The following is a 9,220-nucleotide window of genomic DNA, read 5'->3' on the forward strand; positions in this document are numbered from 1 at the left end:
TAAGTATAGTCTGAATAGGTCTTCATTTGAGCTTAAATGACTGTATAAAATCCATATTGGCAAGTTATAAAAACACATTATTTAATGGTAATGAAGGAGTGACATACTACTTTGTATGCTATTCATTCTTTAGGATGATTTACTTCCAATGTATAATTGCAGGTATTATTTTTTATAGAATTACAGAGGGACTCTCAAGATGCATTAACCTAAAGTGAACTAATCAAGCTTTACCATCTCTAATTTATATGAAGCAATTTATCTTCTTGAATATTTTACAGTTGGTGCTGTTCAGTGTATATTATCTAATTGTGCATAGCAGATGCAGGAAAGGATAAAGTTCATGCTGAAGATAGAAATATGGTATTAATTGTAACCTAAGTTGTTAACTGTAGAAAACCCAGATATATCCACATGGGAATGTCTGATTTACATCGATCATGCTATAAATTTTAAAAATAATAAATGTAACTGATTCGGGTAATATAATTTCAAAGTCACTATTAAAAGAAACCATATCATTTAGAATAATTTTCAGCTTGAAAAAAAATTTGTGGAATAAAATTTAAAAGAACTATATCAGATTTAAATTACTCTGAAATTGCAAAGCTGTAATTTTGTGTGCTCACATCTTTTATTCTTCTCCAGTTCTGACAGAGTAATCTCCTGACAAAATTTTAATAGATAGATTCCTAAGCCAGTTCTGAGCAGAAAGTCAAAATCCACTTTGTCAGTCTGATGCATTATAATTTAAATCCCTAGAGGTTTTAATTATCATTCTCTTTTTGCAAATAATCTGCATTTTTACATTTTGTTTTAATTTTATTTCGATACTGAAAGGGCAATTCTGGATAAGCCACTATTTTTATGAATATTGCCAACTGGAAGGCATTTTCACAGTTAAATGAAACTCATGAGGCACTTTGGAAACAACAGCAAAATCTCTTTTATTGGGCATGCATTAAACACCATGCTTGGTAATTATAGATATATTCTATAATTTTTATTCTATAAAACTCACTAATTAAGAATAATAAATTTGTATCAGAAAATGTGTTGAAATTTAGTTCTATAAACATTTATGTCATTTACTCTTACCATGTTTTGAATTTTAGTACATATTCCCATATTCCCTTCATTTTTTATTTTTTCTTAACAAATTCAACAGCACACAATGGAATACGAAGCATATTGGAAAAGGTAGATTCTTATCTTCTGTGATGAAATATTTTTGTACTTTTTCTCTTGCTCTCCCTTTCTTTGCAAGTAACTTCACCCAATAGTTCATGACAGGAAACTGAGGATTATTGTTTGCTCTTTCTTCGCACTTATGCCCAGCCTCAAATTGGTCACAAAATTTCTTTGATCCCATTTCTTTAATAACTAAAAACTCCAATGCCTTTTAAAAAAAAAAATCTACCTGTATCTCATTAGTACTAGCCCAATCACTTTGACCCTGGACTTCTACAGGAAATACTTACCATTACTGGACATTAGTCTGTTGCCATCTATTAAATCCTTCACATTGCTACCAAAAGTTTCTAAATACTTGCCTCATTATTTCACTTTATTTATATCATCTGCAACTAGCACTTTACTATATCCAGGCCAAAACCCCAAAATCATTTGTCTATTATCAAGGGCTTATTAACATGTACCTAATTTGTGTTCCTTTATCTTCTGCAAGATTCTCAGATTCTCAGTTATGTAACAACATCAGTAGTTTCTGGTTATGACTCTTGTTTGCCAGAAGAAATTGTGACTTCTCTTGTATATTTACATAGAGAAATACAAAAAAATTAAATAAAATTACTGTTCTTATCAAAATATTTATCCAGAATTAAATTTTGAAATTAATATGTTTAGTATTTTTCCCTGATTACAAACTGATGTTTCATTTATGTTTTATTTTCTGTAACAAAGAGTTGCTTAGACTTTCACAGTTCTTTCACTAGAACTATGAAGTTCTAATCAACTTCATAGTTGATGTTTCAAGAGCCAAGAATTTCAATTGATATTGTATTAGTAATGTGTATAAGTTTGTTCTCGTGCTGCTAATAAAGACATACCCAAGACGGGATAATTTATAAAGGAGAGAGGTTTAATTGACTCACCATTCTGCATGGCTGAGGAGGCTTCAGGAAAGTTACAATCATGGCGAAAGGAGAAGCAAACATATCCTGCATTACATGGTTGCAGGAAGAAGACAAATGAGTGCCCAGCATAAGAGGAAGCCTTATAAAACCATCAAATCCAGTGACAACTAACTTGCTATCAAAAGAACAAGATGGGGAATCCACCCCTATGGTTCATTTACCTCCACCTGGTCCCTCCCAGGACACATGGGGATTATGGGAACTATAATTCAAGATGAGGTTTGGGTGAGAACACAGCCAAACCATATCATTCTGCCCTGGTCTCTCTCAAATCTCATGTCCTCATATTTCAAAACACAATCATGCCAATTCAACAGTCCCCCAAACTCTTAATTCATTGCAGCATTAACTCAAAAGTCCAAGTTCATAGTCTCATCTGACATAAGGCAAGTGCCTTGTGCTTATAAGCCTTTAAAATCAACAGAAAGTCAGCTACTTCCTAGATATAATGAGGGTACAGGTACTTGGTTAATACATTCATTCCAAACGGGAGACATTGGCCAAAACAAGGGACTAAAGGCCCCATGCAAGTCTGAAATCCAGCAGGGCAGCCAAATCTTAAAGCTCTAAAATGATCTTTTGACTCCATGTCTCACATCCAGCTCATGCTGATGCAAGAGATGGGCTCCCATGGCTTTGGGCAGCTCCGCCCCTGTGGCTTTGCAGGGTACAGCCCCCATCCCAGCTGCTTTCACAGGCTTGCATTGAGTGTCTGCAGCTTTTCCTGGCACATGGTACAAGCTGTCAGTGGATCTACTATTCTGGGGTCTCGAGAATGGTCTGGAGCCCCAGTGGAGGCTCTGTGTAGGGGCTATGACCCCACATTTCCCTTCCACACTGCTCTAGCAGAGGTTATCCAAGGGAACTCTACGCCTGCTGAAAACTTCTTCCTGAACATCCAGACATTTCCATACATCTTCTGAAATCTAGATGGAGGCTCCCAAACCTCAATCCTTGATTTTTCTGCACCTGCAAGCCCAACACCATGTGTAAGCCACCAAGGCTTGGGGCTTGCACTCTCTGAAGCAACAGCCTGAGCTGTACGTTGGCCCATTTTAGCCACAGCTGGGACACAGGGAGCCAACTCCCAAGACTGCACAAGGCAGGAAGGCCTTGGGTCCAGCCAAGGAAACCACTTTTCCCTCCTAGGCCTCAGGTTTTGTGATAAGAGGGGCTGCCTTAAAGACCTCTGACATGCCATGGAGACATTTTCTCCATTGTCCTGGCAATTAACATTTGGCTCCTTGTTACTTATGCAAATTTCTGCAGGTGGCTTGAATTTCTCCTCAGAAAATGGGTTTTCTTTTCTATCTCATTGTCAAGCTGCAAATTTTGCAAACTTTTATGCTCTTCTTCTCTTTTATATATAAGTGCCAATTCCAGACCATATCCTTGTGTATACATAAAACTGACTGCTTTTAAGAGCACCCAATTCACATCCTGAATGCTTTGCTGCTTAGAAATTTCTTCCACCAGATTCCAGTTCCCAACAAGCTCTTCATCTCTATCTGATGACCATATCAGGCTGACTTCACTGTCCATATCACTACCAGCATTTTGGTCAAAGCCATTCAACAGGTCTCTAGAAGTTTCAAACTTTCCCATATCTTCCTGTATTCTTCTAAGCCCTCCAAACTGTTCCAACCTCTGCCTGTTACTCAGTTCCAAAGTTGCTTCCATATTTTCGGGTACCTTTACAGCAGCACCCTGCTACCTGATACCAATTTACTGTATTAGTCCATTCTCATGCTGCTAATAAAGACATACCCAAGACTGGGTAACTTGTAGAGGAAAGAGGTTTAATTGACCCACAGTTTAGCATGAATAGGGAGGCCTCAGGAAACTTACAATAATGGTGGGAGGAGAAGCAAACACATCCTTTCTTCACATGGAGTCAGGAAGGAGAAGAATGAATACCCAGTCAAGGGGGATGTCCATCATAAAACCATCAGATCTTGGGAGAACTAACTCACTATCATGAGAACAGGATAGCGGAAACTACCTCCATGATTCACTGATGTCCATCTGATCCCTCCTATGACAAATTGGGATTATGGAAACTACCATTCAAGATTAGATTTCAGTGGGGACACCATCAAACCCTATCAAAGAATTCTTCCAAAAAACAGAACCAACAGGATATATGTGTGTGTGTGTGTGTATGTATGTATGTGTGTTTATGATATAGATGTATATATATCTATATATAGATTCTGTAATAATTCTTAATACATAATATGTATGTATATACATATAGAGATTGATTTATTATGAGATGTTAAATATATAACTCATATGAGAGATATTTATATATGTATATATAGAGAGAGATAGGTTGAAAATACATATATATATATATAGAGAGAGACAGAGATCAAACATTTGAGAAATCAAACCATAATAATTGATTTACTATGAGAATTAGGGCTTATATGATTATAGACACTAAGGAGTTCCATGATCTGCTGTCTGAAAGCTGGCGAACCAGGCAAGCTGATGACAAATTCAGTCTGAGTCCAAAGGCCTGAGAATTAGCAGAACTTATATCTGAGGGCAGAAGAAGATGGACAGCCCAGCTAAAACAGAGGGTGAATTTGCCCTTCTTCCTTCTTTCTGTTCTAGTGGGGTCCTCAAAGCATTGGTTGATGCTCACCCACATTGGGGAGGGAAATATTTTTAACTCAGTCTACTGATTTAAATGTTATTCTCTTTGGGGTACACCCTAATAGACACTGCCAGAAATAAAGTTTTACCAGTCATTTGAACATTTTTAAAAATTCACCATCACAAATTCAGCCCTTATCAACTTGGCACCCATACACATCTCTTTAAACCATACTTAATCTCCAAATACAGACAATAACAAGATTAGAATTCTACCTGAGTCAACCACCATGTTTATAACGCAAAATACACTAATCCTTTCCACAGAAAGGTAGCTAAGGTCCATGAATAGCATTAATTTTTCTCCTTCTATCTCGTAGCTTAAATGCTTTGATGTAAAATTAACAATATTTAAATACTAATATAAAATCAATATATCTTATGTTACATGATAAGAGAATAAGAAAACAAAGACATTAGCTCAATATGTGTACATATACACAAGAACATATTCATAACAAAATAAGGAGGAACTATAACAATTTCAATTTTTCTATAACTGGTCATGTGTCATAGCTGTTACTTATAACTACCTTCTTCTACTACTCATTCTGTACTCCCCTTTTTCCTTCAGGAAGCAGATCAGCTGGTCATCATTCATTACCTGGCTGGATGACACAAATCTTCATTCCTGAAGAGTCTGGGCCATTTTCAGTCCTGTATGGATTGCGTTGTTATAGTTTTTCACTGACCTTAAAACGGAGCATGGTAATACTAAGAGACATCCTAAGATATCTCCTGTTTTCCTTTGTCTTCCTTCTGTTCTTATTCTTTTTCCTCACTGTGGAGTGGAAGTCCAAGTTTCCTTTGGTAGTTTAAATGAATTATTTCACCCAATACCGAAACGCCCTCCATGTCCTGTTGACTCAGAGGCACAAAGAGCTCAAAGCAACCTGTTGCCATTTAACTTTCACTTCAATGGAATCATTGTCATGTCTCTTGGTGGAGGTATTTTTTCCTCTGGAATAAAGAACTCTAGGCTAGCAGAGCATAAAGTCACAGAAACAGAATGCAAACATTTTGCTTGTGGGTTAATAGGAGTAATAGGGAGTAGGGCCACTCTCATTTCCACCTCTTGATTCCAACACTGTTGAATTCTGGCTATCAGGGAAACAGCACCACATTTCCTATTTCATCACATGATGATTCAGAGCATATACGATCCTCTGCAGAACTTTATCCCATCCTTGCAAGTGCCCCAGTTATCACCTAATGAACACTATAACTTAGTCTTCAAAAAGCCATATCACCATCCAATCAAGCCAGCTGCTTAAGGATGGTAGGTAGCATGGTAAAGTCGGTGAATTTCATCATCACGAGCCCATTTCTACACATCTTTAGCCATGAAGTGAGTTCCTTGATAGGATGCAATGATGTGTAGAATACCGTGATGGTGGATAAGGTATTCTGTAAGTCCACGAAAGGTAATTTTGGCAGAAGTGTTGTATGTAGAGAGGGCAAATCCATATCCAGAGCATCTACTCCATTAAAAACAAAACACTGTCCCTTCCATGTTGCAAGTTGTTTTGTATATTTGACCTGCCATCAAGCAGCCGGCTGACCATCCCAGGGAATGATGCCATATTAGGGGCTCAGTGTTGGTTTTTGCTGCTGATAGATTGGGAATGGAGAGGGGTCAATACAGGTTGCCATTGATAAGTGGAAGTCGAACGGTGTCTCTTAGAATTACCTTGCCTTCCCTGAGGGGAAGTGCATGATCCTGAGTGAGCTCATGCATAACTTATACCCTTGCCACTGTGGCCACTTTGTTCATGGGCCCATAGCATGACAACAGGGTGGTGGGGAAAGAGGTTGAGTGGGATCTCCAGAACATATCATTCTTACCATTTGATTATTAAATTTTTCCTCTCAAGGTAAGTGGTGAGAATTCACGTGGGACACAAATATCTTCCCCATTCAAAATAATCTGTCCATATACCCCTTCCCCAAATTTATTTGTCCCAAGTTTCCTGATGCTTTTCCTACCAAGTCCTTGACTATACAGGCACACAATTTGTATAGCCCATGCATTGATATGTAATCATACATCTGGCCATTTCTTCTTCAGAGCAACCTGCACAACCAGGTGCACAACCTGATGTACTACTACACCAAGAGGATTTCTCTTAACCAATGTTCTGTAAAGATGTCCCAGAGAGGGGCTGTGGCTGCTGCAGCTGTCCATGTTCAGATGGTGCTCACATATCATGCAGCACCATCCATAAACCAGGCCTGAGTCTTTTCTTCCTCTGTTAACTGATTTTAGAGAGTTCCCCATGAGGTCACAGGTGTAGGCCAGGGAGAGAAGGCAGTTTAGCAAGAATGGGGACCATGGACAATTGAGCACCTTTTTCATCTGACTTGTGCCTTTAGGGTCTGTTTGGGCCCTGTGGAGCAGGTTCACCGTGCACTGGCTACATTTTCAGAGTCTAGTGAGACAAGATGATTTATTGTGTACAGATTGGCAGCAAGGGATGAAATAAATTTAGGATCCATTGTGAGTAAGAAAGCTGCCTGGGGCAGATGGGGTCTTTTCTGCACGAGTCACTTGTACCACAGCTAAAGGGCCCTGAAAGGCAGCTACCCTAGGTTATAAACTCCGGGGGCCATGTGGATCACTGGGAAAAGCTTAGAAGGACATCCTTCTTTCCAGGTAAGACAGGAACAAAGACTGAGCTGTCTTGGACAGTTCCTCCATAACTCAAGATGTCTCATGCCCAGAAGGGACAAAAACAAGGCCCAGGATGTTTTAGGCAGTTCCTTCCTATCTCAGGATACTACAATCTCAATACATTCTATATTTATTCTATAAACTAAGAGCAAGAACTAGATTGGTCCAAGACCATCTGGATAATTTTCCATAGGCCCAATCACGTATATATCATTCAATTTTCCAGTAGAGTATTGCTGTGTATGCCCAATTTCATCATTTGGTCATTGAGATAACACCCAGTTCACAATGGACAGTTCAGGTCACAAGGTAACTTGGAGGCCTATTGTGAAGCATTCAGGTTCTACTGAAACCTAGTAACAAACAAAAAGCCGTTTCCAAAAAGAAAGTATTTACGTGTGGATGATGGTAGAGCCCTGTTCCAAAATCCAAAAGACCTCTATTACAAGTATATACTAAAAGCATCGAGTATAGATTCAGTATCAAAAGGCACAGAACAGAATTTACACAAAGATGGTGTCCTGATAGAAGCATGGTGTCAAGTCAGATGAATACCAGAGTGATGAAATAGACAAATCAAGAAATAAGTTATATCCAGTAAATAGAACAAATATACCACTAGGTATATGATAACAAAATATCACAGATTGGATGTTTTAAAACAAATAGACAAACAAAAATTACTTCTCAAAGTTTTCCAAACTCAAAGTTCAAGGTTCAGATGTCAGCAGATTTAGTTTCTCCTGAGGCTTCTCTCCCTAGCTTGCTGATGGCTGTTTTCTCACTCTGTCCTCACACAACATTTTTTTTTTCTGTGCTCAAAATCTCTGATGACTCTTTCCCTTCTTATAAAGAACATCAGTCATATTTAATTAGGCCCATGCTTCAAATCTCATTTAATTTTATCTCTTAAAGACTCCGTCTCCAAATAGAGTCATATTAGGGTTTATGACTTCAACTTACACGTTTTGGAGGAAGACAATGTATTTTAAATTAATAGGTTACAGTGGGGAGTACAGTATTGAAGTCAATTCTAAAGCATGTTCTACTAGGTGGCTGAATGATCTTAGATACTTTCCATACTTCATATCAATGTCCTCAATTGCAAAATTACAGGCTCGAACCAGATAATTTGTCAACTCTCTTCACTTGCCAGGTTCCTTAGTCTGTTTGTGCTGCCATAACAGAATATTAAATACTGGGTAATTTATTAAGATTTATTCTCTCACAGTTCTGGAGGCTGGCAATATCAAGACGCCAGCATCTGTTGTGGGCCTTCTTACTGTGTCCTCACGTGGCAGAAGGCGAAGGACAAAAGAGGACAAGTACTGAGTCCCCACATGACAGAAAAGCAGAAGAGAGAGAATGCACTCTCGTCAACCCTGTTCACAGCAGCATGAATCCATGCAGGAGGTCAGAACCCTCATAACCTAAGCTCATCCCATTAGCCCCCATCCTCGTTTTAACACCGTTCCTTTGGGGATTAAGTTTCCAACACATAAATGTAGGGGGATAAATTCAGATTATATCAGTAGGATTAATTGAAGTCAGTATAAGTCGAAGAATTTAGAGTTTAAGCTTTTCTTTCTTCTCTCTCCCTCAGTCTCTCCCTCCCTCCCTCCCTCACTCCTTCTCTTCCTTCCTTCCTTCCTCCCTTCTTTCCTCCCTTCCTTCCTCCCTTCCTTCCATCCTTCCTTCCTTCCTTCTTTCCTTCCTTCGTTCTTTCCTT

This window comes from Colobus angolensis, unplaced genomic scaffold, assembly GCF_000951035.1.
Source record: "Colobus angolensis palliatus isolate OR3802 unplaced genomic scaffold, Cang.pa_1.0 Scaffold69, whole genome shotgun sequence".
Lineage (NCBI taxonomy): Eukaryota > Metazoa > Chordata > Mammalia > Primates > Cercopithecidae > Colobus > Colobus angolensis.